Raw genomic sequence first — 15,626 nt, forward strand, 5'->3', positions numbered from 1 at the left:
CACGACCTCCAGTCAGAACAAATTCACATTTTTGTCAAATTTACATACAGTTTTTCTCTGCAATATTAACCTAGCTGTAGGGACAATGTCTTTCCAATTTTCCCTCTTCCAAAACAGTTCAGTTACATTTAGTATCATGTCTTGAATTCACAGAATAAGGCTGTGAAAGGAAGGAGAAAGGAAGAAGAGGAACACAGACCTCGCTGGGCAAAGGTGTTCAGCAGGGTGCACCACACAGACACTGCTATACCTGAATGCCTTCTCTTCAAATCTGATCAGAAGAGAGTGCTACAGATAACAGGGAAATGTGAGGTGTCCATGAGGGCTGCAGATTGTCTACATGACACATACACGACGATATATCCAACTGTTCCTAGACATAGATGCAAAGTCCTGGTGAGAATGTCTTCCTCTCATTTTTTTTTTTTTCAACCTTCTGTTTATAACTGCTGTAAGCATTACTGGAGGAGACGGCACTGCTGGATTTTATTTCCAGGTCTCATAAAATATTAACTATTTCCAATATTTTATGAGAAGCTCTCCTGGTTTGTGCATAAAGAACAGCTGCATTTCAAATAATACTGGTGAATTTCACAAGATATAAGAAAAAAGCTAGATTTAATCTCAGAGTTTTAACACCCTCCTGGGTTTATCTGGCAATTGCTTTTCCTTGTGTATTTGTATATGGGACATGTCTGACTACAAGACCTAAATCACCTCAAATAATAAAAAAATACTTTGTTACACAATCAACAATGCAGCAACAATTACTTCTTAACCATTAAGATATGTACAGTTTTAAAAATAACTGGGTGTCACCTCTGCATTCTTCACACCAGCCCACTCCTGGCCAGTTGTTTTTGTAAAGCACTGAATGTGAAATGCATTTCAATGTATTTGTGCACATTCTCTGCAATCATAAATAGTGTGTAAGCTGAGTTAAACCTCCACTCCTGAAGCACCTCAGTTTAGGAGGACTTGATTTCTAACAAAGATACAAAGGCCAGGAGACCATGTTTGACAATAGCTCACACTTTGAGTGTTGAAGTAAAAGTAGGTGAAAAACATCTGAAGTTGGAATATATGAAAACAGAATTAAAATATTTAAAACCTAAAAACACAATTAAAAAAAATAAAAACTATCATTCAGCCTCTGACTCAGAAAGAAAAGACATAAATTCAGTCTTTGAGGCAACCTTTTGTCCTCAAGAAAAAGGTTCTTTCAGAACTGTCTGAGCAAATATGCACATGCTCCTGGCCTCAAACAACCAAAAACAGACCATAAGAACTGAAGACAGAATCACATTTTTTTTCATGTTCTCACCTGAATATTTACAGAACTCTGTACTGCCCTCCCAGTTTGTATCAGGCAGGACAGGAACAAGAGATGAGATGAAAAAGGGCATCCAAAGATCTGTCAGAAAATAACAGTAAAGATACTTCTGAAGAGATATATTCTGTATTTCAAGTCACTGTTTTTACAGACAGTGCTCTAGGATGAAAATCACAGAATCTGTCCAATTTAAGTTTTGCTGCCAGCTGTTTGAACCAAAGATTAGGTAGGATTTAAGCACTCCCAATGGCCTGTGAAATGGAGAGGTTTCAACCTACATAAGTAATTTGCCAGATATTTACCAGGAAGAAAATTGCTGCCTATCTAAAATACAAGGATGTGTAAGAGCAGCAGATCCAGACTGATTCCTGTGTTGCCCTTTTACCAGGAAGACTGATTTTAAACACTTTAAATAACTACATTCTTTCCTGTTCTCCTGTGTATACTCTGCACTTTGTCTTTCTTCTTATTTTTTATTGTAAATATTTCTTTAGTTCTTTTTTCCTTTGCATTATCTTTTCTCTTTCTTGTCTTTCCTTTGTCAAATTCCTCCCAGTGCTGATACTAAAGAACTTGCAATATGAACTGAATGCCACATCCACTTAAAAAGTTACACAGACAAATAATAATAATAAAAAAAGATTAAATTGTGCCTTCTTTTTTAACCGTTCATGTCCATCACGTGTCTTTAGCAGCTAGTACTGGGATTTTTTGAAGTGTCTTAGATCTCATGATTTACAGCTTCAAAGTAAATTTGCTGTAGCTGTCCAGAAGCTGTGCACCTCTCAAGCTCTCAGACCCTTTGCTCTGTGATTTAAGTTTCTGACTGTGCACAATAACAGTGCTATGTCCAGAAGAATTCAAGATGAGGATCAAAAATAATGTCCTAGGCACAGCTTCTCCCCAGATTTTCTAAATCTGCCCTGCTTCCTCACAGGAGCTCCAAGTGAGGTTCAGCAGAGTGGGCTTCTGGGTTAATTCTCAGGAAGCAGCAAGTCAGATCTCTGGAAGCAAATAGGTTAATTTTCCTGGGAACTCTCACTGAAATGTGTAAAGCAAGTAGCTGTGCTGATTGCCCTCAGAGAGACCAATCAGTTTAGCACACTGAGTTCCCCCTTCAAGCACAGATATTATTTAAAAGAAATTATATAGGATGAGCCTTTTAGCACCACGTGCTTTGTAATTATGTCCTCCCTATCCTGCTATCCTAATCACTCCAATCTCCCACTCTCACTGAGGGCAATTGTTTTTCTTGAGCCCACTGGCTATTTCTCTTTTTTTGGGGGGAGCTTTTCCTTTTACTTCCTTCAGCTGCCATTAGGGCACATATTAATATAGCTGGGTCCCAGCTATCTTATTATGAGACAGCAACATAAGCCTGTTTCCTAGATGAGTATATGCCTTCAGACACTGGGAAAAGGAAAAGGGAGAAAAGTGCTGGGGTGGAAATGCCTATTGCAAAATCTAAAAGTACTACTAGTGTGTTCAATGAGCAGTGGCACTGCAATCCTCCTACTCCATTTCAGGCTCTGACATCAGTGTGGCACCAGGCTTGAGTTAAACTGCTGCCACCAGTTACTCACAAGTACCTTGGGACAAAACTTGGCTACTTTCTTCATGTGCTTTTGAGATCCTATGCTAAAAAGCCCTCAGAAATCAAGCATTATTGTTATAAAATGGTCAGAGTATATCTAACAGGTTAATATTTGTAATCTATTACACTTTCTTCATGAAGAAGATGCCTTTTATTATTAGTGCAGAGGGTGAATATATTATTACTGCTGTTTAGCAGTAGTGCAAGAATAATTAAAATCTTTGGGTCACATATTAAATATGACTTTTTGAAATGACAGTGAAACAGTGCTTTGTAGACCAAGAAGTACCTCTCTTAATACTCTAGATGCTCATAAATGAATTCATAATCTTATGCATCTTTACAAAGTGAATTATTTTAACCTCACAAGTGCATTGCTGAACAATGTAATGTCAGATGAATGCCTATAGCAAAGGTATAGTGACTGTTATTCATGGGCAACACCACAGAGAAAGAATAAGTCCTTTGTGCTGGTTCAAGGCCACGGGAGTTTTGATTAAGAGAGCAGGCTTGAAGACAGGAAACTAGCTTGAGGTTGTGGCTGGAAAATTAGGAGGGCTGCTTTGTGCCTTGAGAAAGAAGGTAGTTTATATGAAAGACCATGGATACAGTCAAGAGATTCATAACAATGCAAAATTAGAATAATTGCACAGATTAAGTATAGCCATATCAGACAAATGCATGGGCAGCAAAGAGTATCATCTACCCCAAATATCTTGCATTAAATTCAGTCTTTTACTTATACTGTAACATTGTGTTTGTAGAAGCATTCAGGAATGGGCTGAGACTGAGGAAAATGGGAAGCTTTTTCCCAACAATTTACTTTGGATAAACAAGGCACGGCCATAACATTATATTTGCTATTTGATGAATTTAATCTAAAATACGCAAAAACTTTGCATGTCTAATTATTCAGATAGGAAATTCAGCTTAGGACTAAAATATTTCTTACATGCTGGTCAGATATTGGTGAGAAGGTTTTACACATTGCCTTAGGTTTCAGCAGATGCAGAGAAACCACAGCCTTAGGATCTGTGAAGGAGGTCAGGAGAGAAACAGGAAGAAAATTATGGTTTCTCTTAGTTACTTGCATGCTCCTACCTATTTTAAGCTGGGACTGTACTATGGCACAAAAATTTACTACAGTAATTAACTAAATTTACAACCTTATTTTTTCCCCACCCACCTTGGCACAAGATATATGTGCTGTTTGTGGAGGTTCTGTATGATACTCAGCTTTTATCCTTTGTCAGCTTGATCTCTGCCAATGTTAAGGAGCTTGCAATTTACATAGTGTTTCAAAAAACAATGGTTTCTACAGCCTTCCTTGAGATGTGAATATCCATCTGTGGATCTTGCCTTTTTTTCTTGCAGTATGAGATGAAAGAAGTTATAGCAGATTCATGCTGTCTCTTGCTAGTAGGAACTGCTAAATCTTTATAGATCTTGTTAAAATAGTCATGACAATTTCTAAAAATGCTGGAGTAGAAACTCCAAGTTCCATGCTTATGTGACAATGGCTGTAAGCACCAAAGATGTGTCATTCTATGCTATAAGCCTTGACTTTCACACAATAACAGGACACCTCTTTGCAAAGCCTTCTTGCTGCTTATCATTAATCCCCCAACTTCTAGACTGGATTTGGTTAATGCTTCTGGGGGATTAATCTGGATGATTAATTAACAGTACCAGGGATATCTGTAATAAGATTATACACATAGTTTTACATTCCCATGACTCAGTTGATTTTCGTTTGAACTAAAGGGAACTTTGTTATTGCATTCAATGCACTCTGCGTTGGAACTGTCATTGCTGGTAAAATTGTGATAATAAAACAGCTAAAAGGAAACCAAATATAAAATGTAGACAAAAAATATTAGCTTATAGAGTAGTTGGAGGGAGGGTCATGGTAAGCTAGGAATCCACAAGAAAACTAAAAGAGGACAAAGCATTAGGTAGAAAAGATAAAGAAGTAAAGTGAGGACTTCCAGGTGGGATAAGTCAAAAGCAGCTGGATGATAGTTCAGGCAAGCATCAGAACACAAATACAAAACATAATTGGAATAAGAAATAACAAGAATGCTAGGTTAATTCAGAAAAACTGAAGCAACTGCCTATTGTGAGGAAAGTCCATGTGTGCTTTTGATAGAGCAGGGGAATTAATCAGATCCTATTCCTTTCAAGCAGAGTAAACAACACACTTCTAAAACCAGTTTTCAATTAAAAGGACACTCCTTGTCCTATAATGTGTTGTTAGGGGTTAGTGTCCTTGTGCAAAGAAGCTTCAGACTTGTTCTTCAGCTGCAGCTTGATCCATCCACTATGGTCACCAACACAAATCCTTTGGAGAATCCAGCTGATTTGTATCCTTCCTGTCAAAGACTGCAAAGCAGTCTTGTCAAATATTTCCACAGGAACAGTCACTGTACGGCACATAGATATGAAGAGGGAGTAATGGGGAGACAACTGCCCTCCATAAGAGGCTGCCTTGGCTGGTACCCAATGGTCTTAGCATAACCCTGGGGCAGCATCAGCTTCTGGTGTCACAGTAGGATGAGGCATGCTCTGATCTTTGCTAGGAACTGCACAGATGCCTGGATGACTGTGGGGCAAGAGACCTGAGGGCCAGAGGCAGCCTGGATATCCAGAGATGGATATCTCCCACTCAGTTGCCCTGAACCTCCATCTGACAGGCTCCAGCCTCTGCACCCATGGCAGAAACTTTCTCCTGAATTCTGCAACAAGGAAACCCCCTCTAAACCGACTTTGTGCTCTTCTTCTCTCTCCCACTCCCAGCAGATGAAGGTCTGGATTACCACTGAAAAGCTGCAGGAGAGCAGATTTATACCTTGCATGTTATTTCAAACAGCATCCCCCTCAAGTGTATACAAAACATTACTATAATTCTGTCCTAGGGTTATGTTGGTATTAATAAACCACTTGAATTTTGCTCTAAGTAATTAAAATCACAAATACTTTTTGTTGCAGTTACAGGCAGGAGGCGAAAGCAGCTGGGGCTTAATTATTTAGATATGTGTAATAATTCAGGCAGTATTTCTTCAACTGCTTTTATTTCACATAACAGTCTAAAGCCTTCACCAATGCAATACACAGTCCCTCAATGCTTCAAAACAGAAATCTAGATCCCATACCACCTGATGGACATAAATAGCACAAAAGCCAAGCAATTTATTCCTGATTAACTAAGTGTAAACCATCTTGCAAATAACTTACAGTTATTTCATGTAGTAAATCACTGAAAAGAAATAACCCTTCAGTGTCAATGAAGGGTTGGACACCTGGCTTGGATATCGGCATTTCTAATGCAAAATGTAATTACAAACTGAGTGTTGCTCATTGAGATCTAAAAAAATAAAGCTTTAGACTCAGTCCAGGCTGTCTGGCTCTTTTAGACACCACTAGGAATAAGTCAGCATTTCATCAGAAGTAAGCATAAGATTTGCTGTTAGCTCAGTCTTTCCCCCACTAATGGCATTTCTCTAGGACTCACTTTCTAGAGCAGATTAAAATGACAGCAACAACAGACACATAGAGAAAAGAAGGGAAAATCAGTAAGCAAATGCATTTATAGGAGACTGGAAGATTATAAGGCCTCTCAGGCCCTATTTGCTGAAGCCCCTAATCACTGAATATAGCTGGTGCTTTTAAAGGAACTTCAGAAACCCTAATCGAAAAAGCATATGTACTCCCCTGACACAAGATTATTATATGGGAATTGACAAGCTTGTTCTTGGTTTCTTTCTGCTAATCAGAAAAGCTTATCTTGTGCTCTTTTCCTGATTGTTTGGATGAACAAGGGAGGTTGAAGAACTGTGCCTGGAAGGCTTGTGTGAGATAGATGAAAGAATAAAAACACAGCTTTAAATCTACAAGGAGTTAAGACCACTGCATGACTGAACTTGAGATAAGCTCTTGCTCGCCAGTCAGGAGAAAAGACTCTTGTTAACCAGGATCTCAGAACAGATTTTTCATTCTTCTATTTAAGAGCTACTCTTTTAATCACTGCAAAATAAGGTCACAGAAGACTTATTTGTGGGAGACATTTTTTTGAATTATCCTTTTGTGTCTGACAAAGCAAACAGCATCAGCTGAAGAAGACAGTCTAAAGGCAGAAAACAGGCAAGACAACAGCAAGGAAGGACATGAAATACTAACAAGGCAAATATTGGGAGTGCAAGTTCACTTTGCTGAGAAGAAAGCACTAGAGATCAGTCCAAAACAGCATCCAAACAGATATTCACAGATAGCTTGCATCCATTTCATCATTTTAGGAATGGAAAGATTTACTTGAAGATTACTTTAAAAAATATGAATGTTTTAGTTATCTGGACAGGATCCAGATGCAGATCCCTTAGGCCAATCTTCTTCCCTTAACTGCAGAGCCACTTCAGAGAAATCCTCAAAACTACAACTTTAGCTTTTATGGGAATGCTAGATGAATGCTAGATTTAGATGAAAACTAGACCTTAATTTCTATGCTTCAGTCCATGCAATAATAATAATAATAATAATAATAATAATAATAATAATAATAATAATAACAACAATAACAATAATAATAATAATAATTATTATTTTTTTTTTTACTACTACTACTACAAATAATAGTAACGCTTCATCTAAGTTAATGCTATATACTTAGACAAGTTTTGACCCTGCTCTTCCTCCTCTGTCAGTGTATAATGTACATGAAGATAAGAAAATAAGCTGTTTACATTTTAGTCAATACATACCACTGACATCAAGCTTCACCCAATTTAACTGCCAGTTGATGTCTGACTGCAAATTGACTAAATCCCTAACGAGCAGGACTGGTTTAAAGCCCTTTCCTTAAAAAGAAGTCTTCTTTATCTTATATATAACCATACAGCTGCTCCAACAGATGTTATTTTTCAATGAAGCCAACACCTAGATATTGGCACTCTATCTGATCATTTTGAGTACTTTAGCATTGAGCCAAGCTATTTGTTTTTATCTCGTTACATCCCTATCTCCCCTCTATCTTATCAAACACAACTTTGTTGTATGTAATTGCTAATCCTAAACAATTCACCCTTTATGGTAGAATCATCTGTTTATCATGTGCTGTAATCATTGAATACCACCAGAAGTAGTGATAAGCATCTTTCACTCATTGGAAAAGCCTTTTATCTCTGGTATGGGTATCCCATTTCTTCCTTTCATACCCTTTCTGGGTCACTGTAGTGGGAAAAAAAAAACAATAAACCCTTGTACATTTTATTTTACAGTGATTTTTACTCATCCTACTATTAATTGGTTTTTTTGGGGGTTGTTGATTTTTTTTTTAACTGAGAAAGTTTTCAACTGAAGAGATACCACATCCTATTGCATTACCAGTAAAATGACTAAACTTCAGTTTGCAGAGATGTATAAAAAGTTCAGCCATATTGGTTTCACTTCCAGATAGTCTGTAGCTTCAAAATTGCTTTCTTTGCTTCAAGGGAAGTCACCAAAACTCGCTGAAGACTTTGCTGTAAATGGTAGTGTGATGTCACTATATACTGGCAATACCAGAGTCCTTATGTTATACCTTTCATACCTACCTTTCATTCCCTTAACCCCATCAGTGGCAGCTTTGTGAAAGTTCTTTAATATGCTGGGTTTTTTCTGTGTTTCACCTGGATAAATTATGTTCTTTTATTTCCAACTCAAAACAAGTACAATGTATTCGGTGTGACAAAATTGTTACCCAAAGGGACTACCAATGATTGCATGATTGGTGCTGAGAGTGTTGGGCTTCTGGTATTCTGGTATTGTTTTGGGGCAGGATTTTGTTTGTTTGTTGGGTTGGGGTTTTTTTGGAGGATGGGGGTGTGTTTGTTTTGTTGTTTTTTTGGTTTTGTTTTGTTTTTGTCTTTTTTAATAGTTGCACAACTTTGAGGTGAAAGGTATAGAAGAGCAAACAGAAATCATTAATGCTTCCCTTTTCACTTATCTACTAACATTCTGATATTCTGCCTGCTTATCTGATGCACATGAGCATTAACAAACCTCATTTTAAAAAGAGATTAACAGAAAACGGTACCCATGAATGTAGGAAATGGGGGAAGGGAGCTTATTTACAGGTTCAAGAATCCCAAATCCTCAACAACTTGCCAATAACAGAGGCAAATATGAGCAGAATATCTGCTGCTGGAATAGGACCATTGCAAAGAAGAAACAGATCATTTATAAAATGTTAATGATTACAGAAATTCCATAATTAGAATCGCTGCTACTTCTGTTGCAGATAATACAGATGGATGAAAGGGAACAGAGAAGGTCCTCCAGGCTTGCAGGAAATTTTTTTGCTGTTTAGCACTGAGGAAGATTATGAGAATCCAAAGCCAAAGTAAGGGAGAAGCTGAATAAGAAGGAGGAGGCAAATATGTCTGGATGAGAAAGGCAAAACAACTGTGCATAATACATAAGAGACAAGAATGTGTCAGAATGGTTTAATAAAAATCTCAACCAAGGGCCTATTTTAATTTGTTCTCATTTTTCTTTTCAGATATTTCTTCCTCACTACATATTTTAATATGAAGGAGCCTTAGGAATTTGCCATAGGTCCCCAAGAATGACTTGAACTAGGTCTCAGATTTACAAGAACAAAGGAATGTGAGCACAGAATAAAATAATTTCTATTATAGTCATATGAAATAGCATATTGTAAGTCATACACTTTTATCTGTCACGTCAGTAACATGCCATGATTCCTGACAAAAATCATGTATATTAAGCAGGCTCTATGTCTCATCAGCTGAAGGCAGAGCAATGGCAATAGGAGGATTGCTTTCAAATATTACACCTTTGGATACATATGCATTCTGTGTTTTTCTGATGTATTGCATAGTTCATAATTTCATGTTTAGTATGCTTGCTGCTGACATTACCCCTCAGCATGTTTCAATTTCAGGCTCCATACTATGGAAAAGTGTCCAGGCATATAATCAAAACACTAAAAAATGAAGCTTCAACTTAACCAACTTGAGCACATCCTCAGAGCTCTGTAGCTGCTTACAAAGTGATTTGCTGAGTGGCTTTAAGTAGATATTTAAAGCTAAAAATATTCATCAGTGCTTTACTGATGCTGATTCGCCTCCTTCCCTCCATGTCATATATTTAACCCTCGACACACACATTTCCCTTTCATTTGATGCTGCTGGGGCTACATTGAACTCCACCCAAAAAGTCCCATCCTCTCCTGAGTCCTGCTGAACTTACAGTATATTTTTCATTACAGGAGTTCTACAGGTTACTTTTGTCCCTTGTGAAAAACACTACTCTCAGTTTCACAGCTGCTGCCTATCTGTTTTACTGGCTAAGTAATCCAAAACAATTATCTTTTTTTCTTCTTTTATGAGAAAATTCAAACAGGAGAAGACTGAAACATGATCCCTCAACCATTTTTATTTTCCCTGCACTCACTTTGCTCTCTCCTATTTAACCCTTCTCTAAATGAAATAGCTCTGTGTTTCCATCCTCTCTTCATTCTGGACCTTCTCTGTGATTCTGGTCTTTTCCCCTCATCATGTTTTCTCCTGCTCCTATTGAAGCTGGTCCACAAACAGTTGGTCAAAACTGAGGAAAAAAGATAAATTTAATGTAATGAATTAGGAATTTATACTTATGTGGAATTATGCTACTTCAGTGTGGAAACCAGAAGGACCAGGAGGGTAGTGCTTCTTTAAATTCAGTGGTCTGATCCAATGTGATTAATCCTGCCAACAACTTTGACAGAAGTCAGAGGGACAAAAGAAGGAACTGAAAATACAAAGTCACATTTTCATGTTTTAAATGTTAAGGAAGACAGAGAACTGGCTACATGTCTGTCTTTCTTGTATGCAAATTCATGAGACCAAAATGCTGTACAGGTATTGCCTTTCATAATACGTAAATCACATTTACCTGCAGAAAGGAGAAATGTTTACATTACAGCCATTCTGTCTGGGACAGGAAGAGACTGCAATGTAATTAGCAGAAGGATACATCTGTTGTAAAAGGTCACCTCTCCTATGAAGAGAAGCTTTGCACAGTCCAACCTAGATAGGCTTGAACAATCTTACGAGAACATTCATTATATCCATTATAATGTCTCAAGCACATTTACAGCCAACCCAGACTGCAAATACAATACATTTCCCTAAATGGATTAATAGGAAAGCAGAGTTCCTACAATTGTTCTAACATATCATTTATACACATTGTAATCCTGACAACTGTTAAGTATTAGAGAAAATCCAAGACGGAGACTATGCGAGAGCCCACAATTTATTACACTCTACAGTGCAGCATGCTGACCTTGATTAGCCCTCAGCTGCAACAGCTAAGAGTTGTGTCATAAAAAGTTTAGAAGACTGAATATTTCGTATATATATATATAATATATATATAATTTTTATATATATAATCATATATATTCATATATATATTATATTATATATATTATATATAATATATATAATATATATTATCTTATCTGCCTCTTTTAACATTCTTATTTATAACTGTTTTTCCATATTTATGATCAAGAATAGTAGCCTATTGCTTTGCTAGACAACACTTGTTTCCGTTCACTTTGTGCCTGCCCATCATTTCAATCTCCTGAGACAGACAAATTACTTCCTCAGAAGCAAAAGGATGAGGTAAAGCAGTACTACAGTCAGGCTGTGGATGCCAGCAGACTAAGTCACAGCTTGGACTTCCAAGCAGCAGCAGCTGAGGGAAGTGAGCACTTCTGTGGGTGAGGTGCTGCACATGGAAACCCATTTGTGACAGAGCACAGGTGCCCCCAGCTCCACTGGCCAAGCACGAGTGTTCTGCAAAGGTACAAGCCTCTTGCAAGGCATTTGGAGAGAGATGTGTGCACCCAGACACCCAGGAGCTCTGCAAGTACAAGGTCTTGCTCAGCCATCCTGGGTGAAGGCTTCAAGAATCCTGCAGCATTTGACAGAGCTTTTAGGCAAAACTTGTGACTGAGAGCTTCCCTCTCTGCTACTTCTGTGGATGTATACTCAGGTTTCTTTTCAGATCATATAAGGATAAAGATTTATCCAAAGAATTTCAGTGAAGCAGAAAGGCTATTTTTTTCCTTTTGGAAGCTCAGTTTGCTACTTGAATGAGGAGATCTCCTGACTTTCCTGAACCTATCTGTACAAGCCTACAAGCTGACTGTGTGAACAGTGTCTATTGACCCTCCAGAAGGAAGGTATCTGCATCCTGGTCTGGATCCAGATTCCACAGGATTCAATGGAGAAGCTACTGCTGCTATCTCTGGAAAACTTACTCCTGGCTTGGGCAACTCTGGGTAGCTCACTTAGTGCACAATTGGTCTATTCTGCTGAAGTCCACGGAATTGTAGAAGAAAAGAAGTTCCACAGAAGGAAGCATTAAGTGAATCACTACATTTTCAGCAGTGAACTGGACCATCGAGAGTGCTGGGAAGTGTAGAAGGTTTTCAGTGGAGATTAAAAGAACCAGAGCAAAGGATTTACCCCAGCCATGCCTCATCTGTGAACAGCTACCAGACATCGGGTTTCCAGATAAAAGAACATCGTGAGAAGTATAGAAAAATTGTGTAGGTATTCAGAACATCATATTTATAACCTGTACATACGACATCTTAAAACACATTGTAAAATAATCTTCACATAGACACACTATTTATAGAAAACTCACTGTCATTTTGAACTAGAAGGCAAGAGAGAAAAAAATCCTGAAAATTTTATTTAAGTAATTCTAGTGATAGAACATCTAATTTTATTTGCTTCATCAAAATGTTCTTGCATTCATACATAACTGGTGCACAATAATAAACAAGTAAGAGAAGATTATTATTAGAACCCATGATATGCTATATAGTGACTTATTTTGCAGTTGAGATATGGCCCATCTCAAATACTTCTCTTCAGTTTGAGCCTTCCTATAAAGGCAGCAGAAACTGCTGCTCTCCTTTTTATAAAACATCTTTGTCAAAGCACTACAATTGGGCTCTAACTCACCAAAATGCTTTAGGCTTTCACATAAAGTATGATAGGCCTTTTCCTCCTCACTCTGCCATTTTGGCTGGTTGTTACAATCACCTTGTGATTGTTCTGATTTGGCTCTGTTATGCGTTTTAGAGCCAAGACAAGACATTCTGCTTGCAGTATTACTAGGTGTATTTGGCATCTGCTGCAGTTGTATGTGGCTGTTGTTAGTGTGGAGCCACAAACTGTGATGGGAACAAACCCCTGATGGAAGGTGGGGGAAGGAGGGTGTGGGGAGAGAGTACTGGTAAGAGCATCATCTGTACTGCTGTATGTTGTGTGTGCTGTCTTTGCATAACTCAAAGCAAACAGAAAGCTGAGAGTCTGCTAGTACAAGCATAGTGAATATTTCAGATACATGATTTATAAATATGATACTGTTCTGGAAATGTAGTTACCATGAGTAACCAGCACAGTTATTATTTCACAAAATGCAGCAACCATTCAAACTTGAAAGAATGTGCTAATTAAGCAACACAGTGGGGAGAAAAAAATACAGCACTTGCTATATTAGCATCATTTTATTTCAGAGCTTGGTGCCAGATAGGAAGGTAAAAGGCTGCTTCATCACAGTCGTTTGTTTATAAGAACAAAATTTACCTGATGGTGGGTGGCAAGACTGAGATGACAGAAGATGGGGATCCATCCTAAAAAGAGGAACAGGGTAGATTCAAAAAAGTAGGAGAGCTCCCAAAGCAAATCAAAATGGCAAACTAAGTTGCCTGTTGTGTTAGGTGGTTTTGGAGGCTCACTCCATGGGCAGGGGATTGCTGCCAAAAGGACACTTGGCTACCACTGTTAAGTCCAGAGCCCTAGGTGCCATGCAGATGGGGTACTCTGAAAGTGCAGGCTGCTGTTTTCCACTTCGCATTTTGATTTTGTTTTACATTATTAGAGCACCACCCCTCATTAGAATAAACTTGGGGGGGGCTTGTATTTTAGGTTAATATTTGAAACAGATTTGAGACAACCTAATGCCCCTAGGTTTTCTCTCTTTGTGGGTAGACAAGAATCTAGACCAAAAGGGGTGTGCAGAAACCCACTGTGTCTACAGCTTGGTACCTGAAGAGACCCAAAGGCTCTGAAGGTGATTATGACCAAGTGATAGGGAGAGATCAGCCCTGTCTCAAAGGCAAAGTTATTAGGAATTGTTCTTTTACCAACTTGGGTGACCCTCAGGTTAACAAAAATATCTTTGCATGGAAAGATATGTGTATTACAGAAACCTGGAAAGGGGGAGAATCTTGTAAGGCTGGAAGATAAATGAGCAATCTCTCCTTACAAGAGGAAAGAGAAGCAGAGTTTAGTTATTCTGAGCTGTACAGGGTACATCAATTAGTTTGAAAGTAGGGTACGTGGCAGCAAAGTGTAGAAGCTCTTCCATTGCTGACAGTATTAAAAACAGATCAAAAGACAAACACTGTAAATTAGGACTTGAGTTTTAGTTGTTCTGAAGAGCTGTTAGCAGTGGAAATTACCTCGCTACCGACTCCCCAGACAATCTTTTCATGCAGAGAGAATGATCCAGAGGTAATTAGCATCAGTGGAAAAACTCCTGGGTAAAATCTGTGTTTGCACTGAAGTGAAGATGAAATGCTTTAGTTGTGGGGGAAAGGATTTCATCCAATGCACATCTTGTGAAACGGTTACACCCAGCGAGCACTTCAAATAAGAATGACACATCTCCTTTCTGTTCCCCATGCATTACTCTTTGTTTTCTCTCAGACATCATCAGGAGCCTCCCCTGAACATCTTGTAAATAAGGAGTTTTCTTAGGAATGACAGGACGTGCACACCTGCAGTATGGTTATGCTAAGTAAGTGAAAAAACAGTCTGAAATGTGCAGCTTCTCCTTCTGTTCCTTAAAATAAGGACTACTCACCCATCTTCATATATTTAAAAATAAGGCATTTTTAGAAGCAGTATGAAGTAAAAGTAATTTTAGTAACCCCATTCATAAGTTTTTCAGCTTTGATATGGTAGGAAGACTATGTAACATGAAAAAAATATGTGGGATAGGAGTAAATCACCAAACTGCCTAATAGACCAGCTAATATTGTATTTTGCTTCATATTATTCAGTGCCTAAGCAAATAAGAAAGATTTCCAGAAGAAAGTGTTTTAAGTGGGCTAGGAAGTTTGTAGGATAAAAGCTATCACATACTGCCATGGGTTACATTTGTAATATTTCAAATACACTATGGTATCATTTTCTGTCATAATTTTCTTAATTCTTCACTCCCAAATGCCTGTGTTCCTAAACCAAGTTCTGCTTTTAGGAATGAGTGCCCTTGACTCTTAGTTTCTGTGGCACTTGAGCGCAACTATGTCAAACGCTCAATGTTTAATAAGTGCTCTTCATCTGGTTCCACATCTCCAGGCCATGGTACACTGCCAAGTCCAGAATTCAAGTGCATCTCTAACTTCTCTTATCCACTGCTACTGAGCCATTGCAAGGTGATTATTGAAATACATATTTGTGCTCTATTATTCATCTATTTCAGGTGAAAAGCACAATCTAAAATTTTATTTGTCTTAGCCCTTGCTAGAAAGAGCTTGCACAGTTTTAAGGGCAGACATTTGAGATTGCCTTCTGCCTTGTACATCACCAACAATCTTTTCCAGGTAATTTTCACTTTACAGTCTTCAGT

This window comes from Poecile atricapillus, chromosome 3 (assembly GCF_030490865.1).
Source record: "Poecile atricapillus isolate bPoeAtr1 chromosome 3, bPoeAtr1.hap1, whole genome shotgun sequence".
In the NCBI taxonomy this organism is placed as follows: Eukaryota; Metazoa; Chordata; class Aves; order Passeriformes; family Paridae; genus Poecile; species Poecile atricapillus.